The sequence below is a fragment of the Phascolarctos cinereus genome, unplaced genomic scaffold (assembly GCF_003287225.1).
Source record: "Phascolarctos cinereus isolate Bilbo 61053 unplaced genomic scaffold, phaCin_HiC Scaffold_1;HRSCAF=81, whole genome shotgun sequence".
NCBI lineage: Eukaryota > Metazoa > Chordata > Mammalia > Diprotodontia > Phascolarctidae > Phascolarctos > Phascolarctos cinereus.
Window position 1 is genome coordinate 192555396 of NW_027555514.1, and position 15107 is coordinate 192570502.

General features: G+C 38.6%; 1 pseudogene; it reads left to right on the plus strand.

Moving 5' to 3' along the window:
* Nucleotides 1–3685: 3685 nt before the first annotated feature.
* LOC144455910 (E3 SUMO-protein ligase KIAA1586 pseudogene) lies at nucleotides 3686–10989 on the plus strand (annotated as a pseudogene).
* Nucleotides 10990–15107: the final 4118 nt, after the last annotated feature.

Sequence of the window (15107 nt, forward strand, 5' to 3'; positions counted from 1 at the left end):
CATCAAGTAGAAACATGTATGTAAATTGTTTTGTAATTTTTAAGTCTTGTGTCACAATAAGCTATGATAAAGAGTATTTATACTAAATTTTTGTTCCATCAAGACCTTGACTGTAGAGACTTTGAGGCACAGTGGTGACCTACCTTCACCATCGGAGCAGAAACTATTCACTAATACCCAGCCTGTATTGATTCCCCAAAGGCTAGTAAACTCCTACCCTTTTTCTCTCCCTTCCACTTCTGGTATTCTTTTCCCTTACCCCCTCTCCTTGTCCCTGGACCTCCCTTCCAGTATTAGTTGTACCTTCTTTTCATACTTCCCAAAACACACACACACACACACACACACACACACACACACACACGCACACACACACACACACACACACATACACACATCTATACATGTGCACACTGATCTCAGAAAGAAGTCAGAATACTCTTTTGTCCACATTTCCACTTCCAGACTCCCTCTACTTCCATCAATCAACACGCTCTCCTCCCTTAACGTTACTTTATCCCAATGTATCACCTGATCCAGATCCTGGTGGATGTAATCTACTGACCCTCCTTTCAAATTATGTTAATCACTATATCACAGTCTTCCTCTCCATCCCAACTCATGCCCATTCATTTAACATGAATGGTGATGTTTCCTCAAATGCCATTCAGTTCCTCATTCTAATCTCACAGCCTTCTCCTTAGCTGCACCTCAACTACTCACAGGAATGATACCTGCCATCACCTAAGTCTTCCAATTCCATAATTAAGAATTTTGAAATTCTTTTTATCTGGTCACAATCTCTTATCACTTCATCTTTTTTGTGCCTTAATTCTCCTAAACATATTCTTCATCTTCACCATGACCTCCAATACGTCCATCCCTCAGTACTTTTCCAGGTCATCACCTCTGTCCATCTTCTATCTATCCTCTAATCCCTTCCTAATCTTGACTCCTTAGTAAACCACTTACAGGCTACTTTATTACCCTTATTCTCTTGTCCTATTATGGCTTGTGCCTTGCCAAACTTCAACCTTGGATAATTCTCACTATATATCTCCTCCACTCTCACTACTGAATTCCCCAGTGGATCTGGAGGAAGTCACACAATCTTGATAACTGGGTCCACTACAGATTTATGTTATTTAATCTCAACTGGGCCCCCACTGAAGCTAGACAATCCTTTTATTCCTCCATTAACTGATTTTCTATCCCACTTACAATAGCAGATGCCAAATTTCTTTCCTCAAGCCTCTCATTCTCCACCCTCTCCCTGAAGACCTTACTTCATTATTTATTAAGTAAATCAAGGCCATTAGTTGTGAGGTTACTCTTATCTCTTTCTTCTCATCTCATAACCACTTGACATTAACCCTCACTATTTCCTCCTTTACTTCAATCTTCAATAAAGAGGAGATTCTTGCCCAAAACAAATCTCTCTGCTTGTGCCCTAGATCCCTTCCTCTATTGTTATCTCCAATAGATTGCCCACCACTATCATTCACTTTCTCTCTAGTTTTTAATTTCTCCATGTCTACTGGTTCCTTTCTTCCTACCTACAGACACATCTAAGTATCCTACCATCTCAGCTACCATACTATGTATCCCTTCCCTTTCTCAGCCAAACTCCTCTTAAAAACTGTATACTCTTTGTCTCTTCTCACTTACTATGAAATTTGGCTTCTGACCCCATTATTCAACTGAAACTATGCTCTCTAGAGTTATCAGTGATCTTTTAATTGCCTTACCTAATGACATCTTCTTAATCCTTATCCTCAGCATTGGACACTGTTGAGCACTCTCTCCAGATGAATACTCTCTCTCTGTCTCCCTCTCTGTCTGTGTCTGTGTCTGTCTGTGTTTCTCTCTCTGTCCTTCTGTCTCTCTCTGTTTCTGTCTGTCTGTCTCTTTCCCTCTCTCTGTTTCAACACTACTCTCTCTCAGTTTTCCCCCTATTTGTCTGAACACTCTTCTCAGGGTATACCCTAAGATTCTGTCCTGGGCCCACATGTCTTTTTTCTCTGTGCACTCTCATTTGGTGGATTCATCATTAGCTCTCATGGGTTCAATCATCACCTTCATGCAGATGGTTCCCAGATCTATATACCTACCCCTAATCTCTTTCTTTAGCTTCTATCCCACACCACCAATTGCCTATTGAACATTTAGAACTAGATGTCCCTTAGGCATCTGAAACTTGTTAGGTCCAAAACAGAGCTCATTTATCTTTCCCCCTAAACTTAACCTTTTTCAGAATTTCATTATGTCCGTGGAAGATACCATGTCTTTCTAGTCAACCAGATTTTCAGCTTCAGCATCATCCTGTATTCATTCTCATTCACTCAACATATCCACTGGTTTGCCAGGTCTTGTTGTTTTTGTCACAGCAATATCTGTCCCACACATCCCCTTATCATTACTCACACAGTCACCATCCTAGTTTAGATCTTTATTACCTCTTACATGGCCAATTGCAATAGCCTTTCAATTGGTATCCCTTTCTCATGTCTCTCTCTAATCCAATTCCCTCTCCACACAGCTACTAAAGTGATTCTCTTCAAGCACAGGTCTGATCATGGCATTCCCTACTCAATAAACTCCAACGGCTCCCTAGTGCCTCTAGGATCAATTATAAACTCCCCTGTTTGGCATTTAAAACTCTAGCTTCATTCTACCTTTCCAGCTTCCACATTATTCTACTCTGCATTCTCTATAGTTCAGCCACAATGACATCCGTGTTGACACTCCTTCTCCTATCTTGATATCTTTTCATTGGCTGTACCCATATGTTTGTTTTCTCTTTGAATTCATGGTTCCCTTCAAAATTCAGCTCAAGTACCACCTTCTGCATGATTTTTTTGTCTTTGCCCCATAGCTGCTAGTGACCTTCTCTCCAAAGTTAATTTGTATCTACTTTTGTACGGCTTTCATATATACTTATATATGTGCATGTTGTCTTTCCCCAACTCCCTTAAGATATAAGCTCCTTGAGGGAAAAGGCTGTTTCATTTTTGTCTCTATATTCCCTACACATAGGGGATCACCTGTAAGCACAGCACTGGGCACACTGTAGGCACTTAACATGCTAAATGATTGATCAATTGATTGATAAGTCCACCCCCTCAGGAAAGTAGAGTTACTGGATTCCTCCACACACCTACTTAAGTCACCCAACACCACATCAATGTTTCAAATGGATCATAAGTCTTTCCCTGTGCTACTCTCAAACCAGGCTATCACCCTTTCTCAAGGCCTCATTTCAATTACCAGGGCCAGATACCTAGACTAATTCCTACAATATGTCATGGAATATTAGCCAACTCTCCAGTGTTCCAGGGCACAGGGATCAAGTGGTTTCTTAAGAAAGCATTGTCTTAGTCTGTGGTTTTTGGCCCAAGATTTATGCTTAATTCCCCATGCTAATTGACCCCATAAAGTTTTATAATATTTATCATACCTCTCTTGGTGGCATAGGCAAATGGGTCACTTTGGATATTCTTCTGGAAACACAGGAGAGACATTCTTGTTCAAGGTTGAGTTCTGGGTAGTGTACAAAGAATTTATATAGAAAGGCAAGACCCAAATAACCACAAGAAAGATGGCAGTCTGACCTTTCTCCCAATGGCACAAGCCCTGGGAGAAACTTGAGAGATGAAGGGTAGAGGAGAATGCTAAGACTTCAGAGATGACGACCACTGGTAAGCAGATCTCTCACAGATTTATAAGCCTTTGCTTGGTGGGTTATGGATGTTCACCTTGACCATGATTAAGTTGGGGCTAGGTGATGCCCTAGCATTTGGGCATATGCCACTGGGTGCCACTAACACGATGTTGGCGGCAGCTATGGGACAGTGAGAACAGCACTGGTTGTGGAATCAGGAGACCCAATTGTTAGTACTATCATCTCTTATCAACCATCCAGTTGTGTCGGAACATCACAATTTTTTATTTCTGTGTTGAATGAGATAGCCTTGGTGATCTCTGAGGCCTCTCCAGTTCTAAATCCATCATGGCACAATCCACTGACCAAGTACCTGGCAGTTCTTAGCTTTCCAGTTGCTATAATGTCAACTCACATCACTAAGTGGCACCTCTAGGGACTGATGAAGTCTTACATGAAACCATTTTGGAAATGGAAAGAAGCCAGGTTTTTGGTTTCCTTCTTTGCATGGGCAAAAGAGACAGAAACCTTTTCCATATTGTTGTTTTTTCACTTGTTTTCACTTGTTTTGATTTGTTTGTTTGCTCCTTGGATCTGCCACACATAGGCAACAATGAGATATTTCTCTTATGTCTGTCAGCATTTTAGCATTATTGTCACAAAGCATTTATTCCCATCCATCACACCTTCAGTGACAGACATATGGCAGGTCTGTCCTTATATCGTGTCTGTAGCTTTGCAGATTACAGAACTTGTTCTAGCTGTGAATGATTTCTTCATAAACCAAGATAGAAAGGACCTACTGAGTCATTGGGTCATATCTGCTGCTGCTGCAGTTTTAGAGGCCTGTACACAGATGCCTTAGCCAAGAGTAACCTTGACAGGTCACCTTGCAACAAGAAAAATACAAACAAAATGGTATGGACATCTAGAAAGGAGGATCAGGTTAGGTTTCATGGAGGATTTAATCCTATTCTTCTGTCTTATTGTGTCATGAAGATAGCCTTATGTACTTAAAAGCTATGTCAATAAAGCACACTTTTTGGCAGGTTCTAGCATGCCAGAATAGTTTAACACTTCAGATTCAGCAGTAAACTGTATCTCTTGTCTGAAAATGGCTCATTTGGGAATGAGTTCTTTGGGTATGGCCACCCACAAAATAAAGAAAAATACAAAGTGCCCTCTCAGCCTTGTGTGACATCCTCCCTCTTCTTTAGATACAGTGACATGCAAAGTGGCAGAAAAAGAGGCATTAAGAATTACAGTTCTTACACTATTTATAGACATTAATTTAACTGTTGGTCCTCTAAAGGTGAGATCTTTGTCCAAAGACAAAAGAGTTGTTAATACTAGAGGAGCCAAAGTAATGAAATGACGAAACTGCTTAACAAAGTTAGGTGTGGCTCCAAGTAAGTAGATCACCCTAACAAATTTTATACAGGGTTTCCTAAAACCCTTTATATGGCTATGAAAGATTAAAATTGCACTAAGACTTTCGGGACATCTTATATAAGAGAAACATGGAGGCAGAGAACAAATAGGTAGAAAATGGAATGCATTTGCAGTAGCCACATTGCTCCATTCTCATCATTAATGACAATGGAAACACCAAATTTAGTCTCCTACTTATGAGTACTTGGTGTACTATATGAGGAGGAAGAAATGGGACTTCCATCAAGGAATATGGGATAAGCAGTTAGACCTGAACAAGCATCCAAATATGAAAATCATAACACAGTTACAAAGGCATTCAGGTATTGATTTACAAGATATCTCGAAGAGGGAAAGATATCAAAAGAATGGAATAAAGTCATAGGCATTGCTGTATCATTTGGAGAGTGCTTAACACCATTGTTGTTCATCCTTTGTTTTTCAAAGAGGACCAATAACATCACGACCTGCTTATAAATTGGATTTAAGTAAGGCTTTGTTGTTATTCAGTCATGTCCAACTCTTCATTTCCCCATTTGGGGTTTTCTTGGCAAAGATACTGGAGTGGTTTGCCATTTCCTTCTCCAGATCATTTTGCAGATGAGGAAACTAAGGTAAACAGGGTTAAGTGACTTGCTCAAGGTCACATAGCTAGTAAGCTTCTGAGGTGGGATTTGAACTCATGCAGATAAATTTTCCTGATTCAAAGCCCAGTGTTCTATCCAATGAGCTACCTAGCTGCCTTTAAGTGAGGCAGAGTTGTACAAAGTCCTCAGCTTCACTCTCTCTTCCTGAGTCATTGAAGTCCAGTAGCAGGACAAAAGTCAAGACAACTGAATACAGTAGGGATGTAGTAGATGACCTTGACACCTTTGATGACTGACCAAGCTCTAAGCTCTCCATAGCAGTTGCTTCAGCTGCCATGACAGACATTGAAATAAATTTTCTCATCTACCCATTCTGCCAGGGAAAGTTTTCATATGCTCGGGGTAGACTTCCCCCTAACTCACTGACAGGTGTGAGGCTTGTTGATAATCCTCAACCTAGGTTAGCCCATCTATGAGAGATGTACCAGGGTATGGCCACTGCATATGCTATAGTTTCTTGGAGCCACAGGAGAGTTGGGTGAAGATGGACACCAAAGATGAATGAGCAGCCCTAAAAAGAGCTCAGCAAGCCCTCACTCCAGAGGTACTAGTCTTTCCTGAATACCTGTACAGCAATGGAATTATAGATCCATTAAAGTATCAACATATTATTATCAAAAAAAGGTAACCAAGAAGACATCAGTAACTACTAACTCTACTTTCTTCATCAACCTAAAATCTTCATCAGAATTATTTACACATGTATCACAAGTATCTTTAATAAAAATATAAAAAAGAACAGGTAAGCTTTTGCAAGTGGTTTTCTATAGCAAACTACTTTTTCACAGTAACACAATTGACTAAAAAGTATAGAAAAATGCAAGGTTCCACAATACATATCATTTCCTAACGACATTTAAAATCATTTAACTCAGTAGGACAAAATGAAGTTTTAAAGACTCTTCTACAACGGGGTAGTTTCTCATGTTAATTTTACATAGTATTCGTAAATAAATGCAGCTACAGAGATCATTTTGTTCAGTGATCTAATTATCATTTTCAAATGAAGCACAAAGCAGGGAGATGTATGCTCAATTATATTTGTCACTATCACGAAAAATGCCCCAAATAGAGTCCAAATGGAAAAGATACCTTTTTCCAGATGCTTCTGGTTATGGATGGTATTTCGCTGTTTACATCCATCTTATAGGATACTAGAGTAACTCCTTAATCCATAGTTATTCAAAAGAAATAAACCTGTGCAGATGGTCTTGCAGATGACAGTTGGATGGGATGCCCATTGAGTCAGTTCATTATAATGGACAGGTGCTATGTTAATCCTTGAATCTACATTCCAGTAATGTTCTCCTTTTCTCTTAGGATTCTCAATTTCAAAGGTGAATCTTTTTTTTCTTTCTTTATTCCTTTTTTTTTTTAGGCAATTGGAGTTAAGTGACTTGCCCAGGGTCACACAGCTAGTAAGTGTCAAGTGTTTGGTCTGAGGCCAGATTTGAACTCAGGTCCTCCTGAGTCCAGGGCCAGTACTTTATCCACTGTTCCACCCAACTGCCCCACCAAAGGTGAATCTAGAAACTTAATCATGCCTTGTGATTCAACTTACTCTTACCTAGCTCAGCTTCCCAGAAACCATGTAGTATCTCTTATATCTTCCTTCCCTGCGCTATTTTGAGGTGTTGTTGTTGTGTGTCCTTCATTTTCAAAGAAGATCAATGACATCGTGGAATGGATGATGTCTTGATTTGCTCTGAATTGGATTTAAATCAGGCAGAATCGCCCGAAGGCATCAGCTTCACTCTCTTTCTGAGTCATCAAAGTCCAGTGGCAAGACAAAAGTCAAGACTCATGGCCCAGGATGCAGTGGATGACCTTGGCTTCTTCAATGTCATATCAAACTCTAAGTGCTCTACAGCACCTGCTTCAGATGTCTTCATGGTTATTGGAACAAAGTGGTCTCATCCACCCATTCTTCTGGGAGGAGGAAGTCTTCACTTGTTTGGGGTAGCCATCCATCTAACTCGCTGATAGTTTTGAGGCCTGTTGGTTAGCCTGGTTTAGCCCATCTGCTGAAACAGTTTATCAGGATGTGGCCATTGAGCATGCTACAGCTTCTTGGAACCATAGGTGGGAGTTGGGTGAATCAGGTGGACACCAAAGGTGGATGAACAGCCCTGAAAAGGTCTCAGAAAGCCCTTACACCAGAGGTGCTAGCTCCTTGGAACACTTCATCCATCCCTATATGCAGGTATTCCTCTTTCCAATCACATTGCCAAGATAACCTCTCTTACCATGAGCACATCAAGTCTTAAGGTAACTGTGGTACATTTTGTGATCAAACTCTCTGCATTCCAGCCTTCCCTTCATCTCTCAGCAGTAGATATTCTTCTATATTAACACATTATTTTCTTCTTCCTTTCTATTCCATCTCAGTTACCAGCCAATTTTAGTCATCAGTCCTTGGAATATTGCTGCATCTCTTAGCAAGAAAGAGTTAGGGGGAAAATGAAAGCTTCTCTTTATCCATCAAGTATATTATCAGACTTTGGGTTCTCAGAGCTGAGCTAGTGCTTGCTCAGGCCTGCTTAATATATTTACCAATTTAACTCCTTTACCACCATAATACTTTTCCTGCAAGTGGATAATGATCAGGGACCCAGAGTAAAATAAAAAGAAATGGACTGGATTCCATTCAGGAATTTGTGAAGTGCTTTCAATGAGCCTAAAATGTCCACGCACATATACACGCAAACACCCCCACACACAATCTTTTAACATCAATATTCCCCCAATAATGCTATGTGCCTATGAGTCATTAAATACTACAATCATTGAAGAATAAAATTTGGGCATGACCAAAGGACAATAAATAGAAATTAATATATAGAGGATATAAGTAGGGAGGACATAAGCAGGCTGCACATTTCACCAAGAATCAAATGCAAATGCAAATGTGAAAGATACCATCAAGGAAATGTATGAACAAAAAAAGAAGAGAGTCGTTTATGTGGTAGGAGGAAGGGTTAATGGAAGGACAGCTTGAGTACTGTATTTATACCCATGAAATGTTTTTAAAAAACAAATCATAATTCACAAAGTATGGAGGATTTATGAAGTATATTGACAAGAATCAAGCAGGTTGAGATAGTGCAGATAGTAAAGAGAATCTACTGTTGATAAGATCATGGATTCATTGAAGATAGAAACAGCCAGGGCACTGGAATTGAAATTAGAGGACTACCTCTGCTACTTATCAATTGAGTGACCTTACATAAGTCATTTCACCTCTCAGGGCCTCAGTTTCCTCATCTGTAAAATGAAGATGCTAGGCTACATGATCTCTCCCAGTTTTAAATTCTTAAGTGCCTGTACCTTTAACCCTATCCATTTTAACCCTAGCATCCCCAACAAGGTCCCACTGTAGATTAGCCTACTCCTTCTATTATACCCTCCAGAATGCCTGTTCCATAATTAACAAGATTCCTTTGATTTAAAAAAATTATAATAAACAAAAAAACCATTTTTTCTCCCTCCTATGTGCCCTTTTCTATTAAAATAAATGAAAAACAAAAGACTTGTAGCAAATATGTATAGACAAGCAAAACAAATTCCTGAATTGGCCATATCCAATCAATTGGTCAATAAAGATTTATTAAGTGCCTATATGACAGGCACTGTGATCATTGCTGTCCAAAAATTACATGTCTCATTCTGTCAGAGAGTGAGCGGCGTGCTTCTTTATTAGCCCCTGATAATTATGATTGGTCATTGCATTGATTCAAGTTCTTAAGTCTTTCAAAGTTGTTTGTCTTTATAACGTGGTTGCTATTGCAATTAATAGATTGTTGTCCTGGTTCTGCTCACTTCGCTGTGCATCAGTTCATACAAATCTCACATTTCCCTGAATCATTATCTCTTTCAGTATAATACACATCCACATGCCGGTAGAGTACTGGAGTTGGCTTGTAGAAGCTCAGAAAAGCAGATTATTAAATTTTCAGGAATTTTTTTGAACTGGTTTTTAACACAGGCAGTGTGTGCAATTTAATCAGCTCCAACACTGGTAATGTTATTTGTTGCTTTAAAAGAACTGGTGACCACCACAACAGAGTATATTTTCAATATTTTAAATGATTATGACTTTAATTATGAATATTTGGAAGCAAACAATCCCTTTTTATTCTCATGGTCCTCATATGATGCTGGGAAGAAAGTCTGGAGTAGCTATGAAGTTGTTAGAAATTTTTCCTAAAATCGTCATTTGGCATTGATTGCAATTATCATTTGATGATTCAATATCTGAAATAAAGTTAATCATTTCAAAGTATTTCTGGATAAAATTTATTCCACTTACCACCAATCTAATAAAAATCAAACTGAGCTAGTAACTATAGCTAAAGTACTTGAAATTAAAATGATTTAAAATGATCAAGAACTGGGCAGTATGTAGTTTATGAGCCACTGCTGTACGGCATACTTTTCCTGCATAACATATGCCTTTTTATCATTCTTCTTCTGGTTTGGCAAAGAGATTAATTAGTATTAATTTCTTGCAAGATCTTGCTTTACTGACTGACATTCTTGAAAAATCTTCTTTACTTCCAACTGTATTATAATCAAGATCAACTAGCATTCAGAAAGCACAAAAATTAATCAAAAAGAGCTTTGGAAAGTATGACTCAAGTTGAAAATTTTATTAAGTCAGATAAGTTTAAAGACATTTCATTAAATAAAAATAATAAATTCAGTGGTCTTCCTAGAAATATGTTACTAGAAAATATAATTCAACCTATGAACATATGTCTTTCATTGGACAGATTCAATGATGACAGCATTCCTAATTATTTTGATGAATTAGAACCATCTACTGGCCTTCTAAAGAACTAACCACTACAGATAGCTAATGAAAAAAAAATTGTCTCGTTTAAGTGAAATTTTAAAACATGAAATTTATTTGAACTGTTTTTGGGACTTTGTAGATAATAATACAGAACCAAACAACATTTCAAAGCCCTATGGTTATGCATAAAATGAAAAAGATAGCACTCTTGTAGTCAATAGTGCTGAAGCTGCAAGAGGTTTCAATTTAGTGAACGTAATTTGTAGAAGGGTGAGAAATAATTTAATAATAGGTCACACATCAGGTTTAATGACAAATTTATTGGGAAAAGAGCAGATTGGGCTGCAACTCCATTTGTCAAATCATGGTCCAGATCGGGTATGGATATAAGAATTTGGCAAAAATCAGCAAAAGCATTCTGTGAGAATCAATTGACCATAAGGGATTCAGAATAAAGGCTATTGTATATTTTATTATGTGTGTTATACAACTTTCACAGAACTAAAATTTATTATATATGCATACCTTTTCTCTTTTCTTGGAGAGTCAGTTGTTAAACATTTACAAGCACTCCACTGCATATCTCATGATTTGTTCACTCACTCCTTAATTGCTAAGCAATTTCTTAGTTTCTGATTCTTTGCCATTACAAAAAGAACTGCTGTAACTGTTTTTTAATATGGGGGTCCTTTTCTTCTTTGATCTCGTTGGGGTATTCTCCACTTCCCTTTACAAAGAAGAGGGTGGTAAGAGAGAAGGTGTATGATTAGTATCAGTGTTCTATGCTTAATGTAATCTTTTTAAGAGATCTCAATCTTACATATCTTTTCTTTCTTTTTAATCTCTCTTTATTATCCATTCTTTGATGTTAGATTTGTGTTTGGTTTATGGCCAGTCCCTCTTTGAATCTACCCTACATCTTCCTCTTTCTTTCCTCTCTTCCCTTTCCCTTCTCCCTGTTCTTTCCCATTTTCCTACTAAAGCAAATAAATCTCTGCATCCATCTCTCTCTCTCTCTCTCTCTCTCTCTCTCTCTTTCTCTCTCTCCCTCTCTCTCCCTCTGCCCTTTCTCTTTCTGTGTGTGTGTGTGTGTGTGTGTGTGTGTGTGTGCTCTGCCTCCTCTGACCAATTTGAATGAAAGTGAGATTCAAGTTATCAGCCACTTCACCCATCCCTTCTACTTGCACACTCTGATTATGTGAGATAAGTTCTCCCTGCTTCCAGACCCCCTCTCTACATCTTCACCTTTTCTTCATCTGCCAATCTTGACTCACTCTCATGTTCTTTCTAGACCTTTGTTGGGGGTATTTGTGAGGGAGAGGTGGACTGTACTGCTTCCTTGTCCTCTTTGGTCTTTGTTGGTTTCTGTTCAAACTTTCGTCTTAAATCTCTTCCCTTCTCACTCCTTTCATCTTCTGCTGACACCAGGGTCGTAAGCTTGGGTAACTTTTAGGATGTTGGTGCCCTGGACAATACAATAGGAAAATTTGGGAAAGAGAATGTTTCCAGGGGAAAGTATAATGAGCTTGATGTGCTGACATGTTAGACATGCTGAGTTTGAGATTCCTATTGACATCTAGTTCAAGATGTCCAAAGGACAGTTGACAATGCCGATACTAAACTCCAATAGCCCCTATTACCTCCAAAATCAAATAGTACGCCCTGTGTTTGGCATTTAAAGCTCTTCAAAACTTGGCCTCTTCCTACCTAATCTTCTTTAACTTCTCTCCACACACTTTAAAATCCAGCTACACTGGCCTTTTTGCACTTCTTTGTATATGTCATCCCATCTCTGTGCATTTGTGCCGGTCCCACATTTCTGGAATGTTCTGCCTTTCTAGTTTTCCAGTCTTCCTTCAAGGCTCAGCTCAAGTCTTACCTTCAACAGGAAGTCTGTCTTAGTCTCCTAGCTGATAATGAATTCTCTTCTAAAATTACCTTCCAAGACTTACATGAACTGATACAAAGTAAAGTGAGCAGAACCAAGAGAACATTGTACACAGCCACAGCAATATTATACAATGAAGAACTGTAAGTGTCTTAGTTATTTTCAGCAATACAATGATCCAAAACAATCTTAAGGGACTCATGAAACATTCTATCCACCTCCAGAGAAAGAACTGATGTTGTCTGATTACAGACCCAAAGCATACTATTTTCACTTTCTTTCTCCTCTCTTTTTCTTTCTTTCTTTTCTTCTTCCTTCCTTCCTTTCTTCCTTCCTTTCTTATTTCTTTCTTTCTTTCTTCTTTCTTTCTTTCTTTCTTTCTTTCTTTCTTCCTTTTTTCTTTCTTTCTTTCTTTCTTTCTTTCTTTCTTTCTTTCTTTCTTTCTTTCTTTCTTTCTTTCTTTCTTTCTTCCTTCCTTCCTTCCTTCCTTCCTTCCTTCCTTCCTTCCTTCCTTTCTTTCTTTCTTTCTTTCTTTCTTTCTTTCTTTCTTTCTTTCTTTCTTTCTTTCTTTCTTTCTTTCTTTCTTTCTCTCTTTCTCTCTTTCTCTCTTCCTTCCTTCCTTCCTTCCTTCCTTCCTTTTTTTATCAAGCCTTCTTGTACAAAATGACTAATATGGAGGGAAAGAATTTGAAACTCAAAACTTTAAAAAAAATGTTAAAAATTGTTTTAACATATAATTGGGAGGGGAAATAAAATATTATTTTAAAAAATAATAAAATTCCCTTCCATGTATTCTGTATATATCTTGAATGTACTTTACATATTGTCTCCCGCATTAGAATGTGAATACCTTGAGGGTAGGAACAGTTTTTTTGCCCTTCTTTGCATCCCCAGCACAATGTCTGGCACATAAATGTTTAATAAATTCTTGCTGAATATCTCACTAAGTATAATCCTATGAGCCCTCTCTTACTAAGGGTAATTAAGAATTGGTTATGCTCATGTTTTAAATGATTGGGAGGAATGAGTGAGACCACATTCATACACTGTTCTAGCATCAACCCAAAGTTTCCATCAGTCATTCCTCCCAGAATGTCTGGCTCTCTGGACATCCCTACCCTACTCTCTATATATTTCCCCTTCCCTTACTCTCCACCCCCAAACCAACCACCTCCCACCTCATCTCCCAAGACCTGCTGCTTATGAACATATTAGAGATTCATTTAACTAAAGCATGTGAAAAAGGATCTAATCAGTGATGATCAATAGAAAACTAACTGAGCCGAATTAATTTCCCTCCCAGTGGAAAGCACGGTCAACCCCATCTTGCTGCAGGCAATAAGATTTTTTGATTCTCTTTGCCTTCAGTTATTAGAATGATTTTCCGAAAGCTAGCCTCATCTCCATGGGAGCCTTAAACACTGATAACTTAGAATTAAATGCCAATGGAAACCTCACCATCTCAAAGTCCTCTCCCTTTTCCTCAGTCCTTTTTTTGGCAAGATCTCTATAATGTGTTACTGGCTTCACTATCAGGGAATTCATTTGCCTCCTGCACAGTGTAGATGAGCCATCTGTGATATCATGGAATCAGACAACCTAGGTTTTAGTCATATCTCTGCCATTAACTGGTTGTGTGACCTTATGAAAACCATATAAATTCTCTGGTCCTCTCTGAGGAAAGAATGGTATCTGGAAGACTCAGACTTCCCCAAGGCCACACAGAATCTTCTAAAAGAGGAGAAGGTTGGGCTTGATGATTTCTACATTCTCTTCCACTTTGTAATTTCCATCATCCCCCTTCCAAGAAGGTGCTTAGAATTTCAAGATATCTTATGTGAACAACCACTCATTTTACATAGAAGGAAACTGAGGAACAAATAGGTGAAGTAATAGTCAAGATCAGCTTGTTACTTGAACTATAATTAGAAGAGACTAGAATATCAGGCAATACAGCACAATACAATAGAGTATTTATTAGGCCCGGGACAACAATGAATCTATTCAGAACCAACCCAGAAGAAGCTTATTTCATGAGGTAATTCAAGTGCCATGACCTTTGGAGCAATCATCAATCCAGTGGGGTGCCAAAAAGAGGAGAAAGAGGAAGGAAGGACACACACATATATTAAGCACCTACTATGTGCCAAGCACTTTGTAAATATCTCATTTTTTTATCCTGACAACCACTTTGGAAGAAAGATGCTATTATGATTCCCATTTACAGTTGAGGAAACTGAGGCAAGGACAGGATAAGTGACTTGCCCAGGGTTACACAGCTAGTAAGTGTCTGACACAGGATTCAAACTCAGGTCTTCCTGACTCCGAGTCCAGTGTTCTATAAGCCATATCACCTGACTGCCTCTGCAGTTCTAGCCATAAGACTTCAGGTTTGGGGACTTGATTTGGTAAGGCGGTAGAGTCGGGGAAAAAAACCCTAGAATTAGAGTCAGGAATCCTGAGTCCATTTCCTGGCTTAATTACTTTCTATATGTGCCCTTCTGGGCAAGTCACTTCTTCCCTTTTCACTTTTATCATTTGAAGGGATTGGACCATACTGTCTAAGGTCATTTCTAGCTCTATAAGACCAGCTCCAATTTGTTAGTACTATTGTTCCCAATATCACACATAATGATCATTTTATGATACTAAAATTTTTATGTCTCAGTTGAATGTACCATAGCA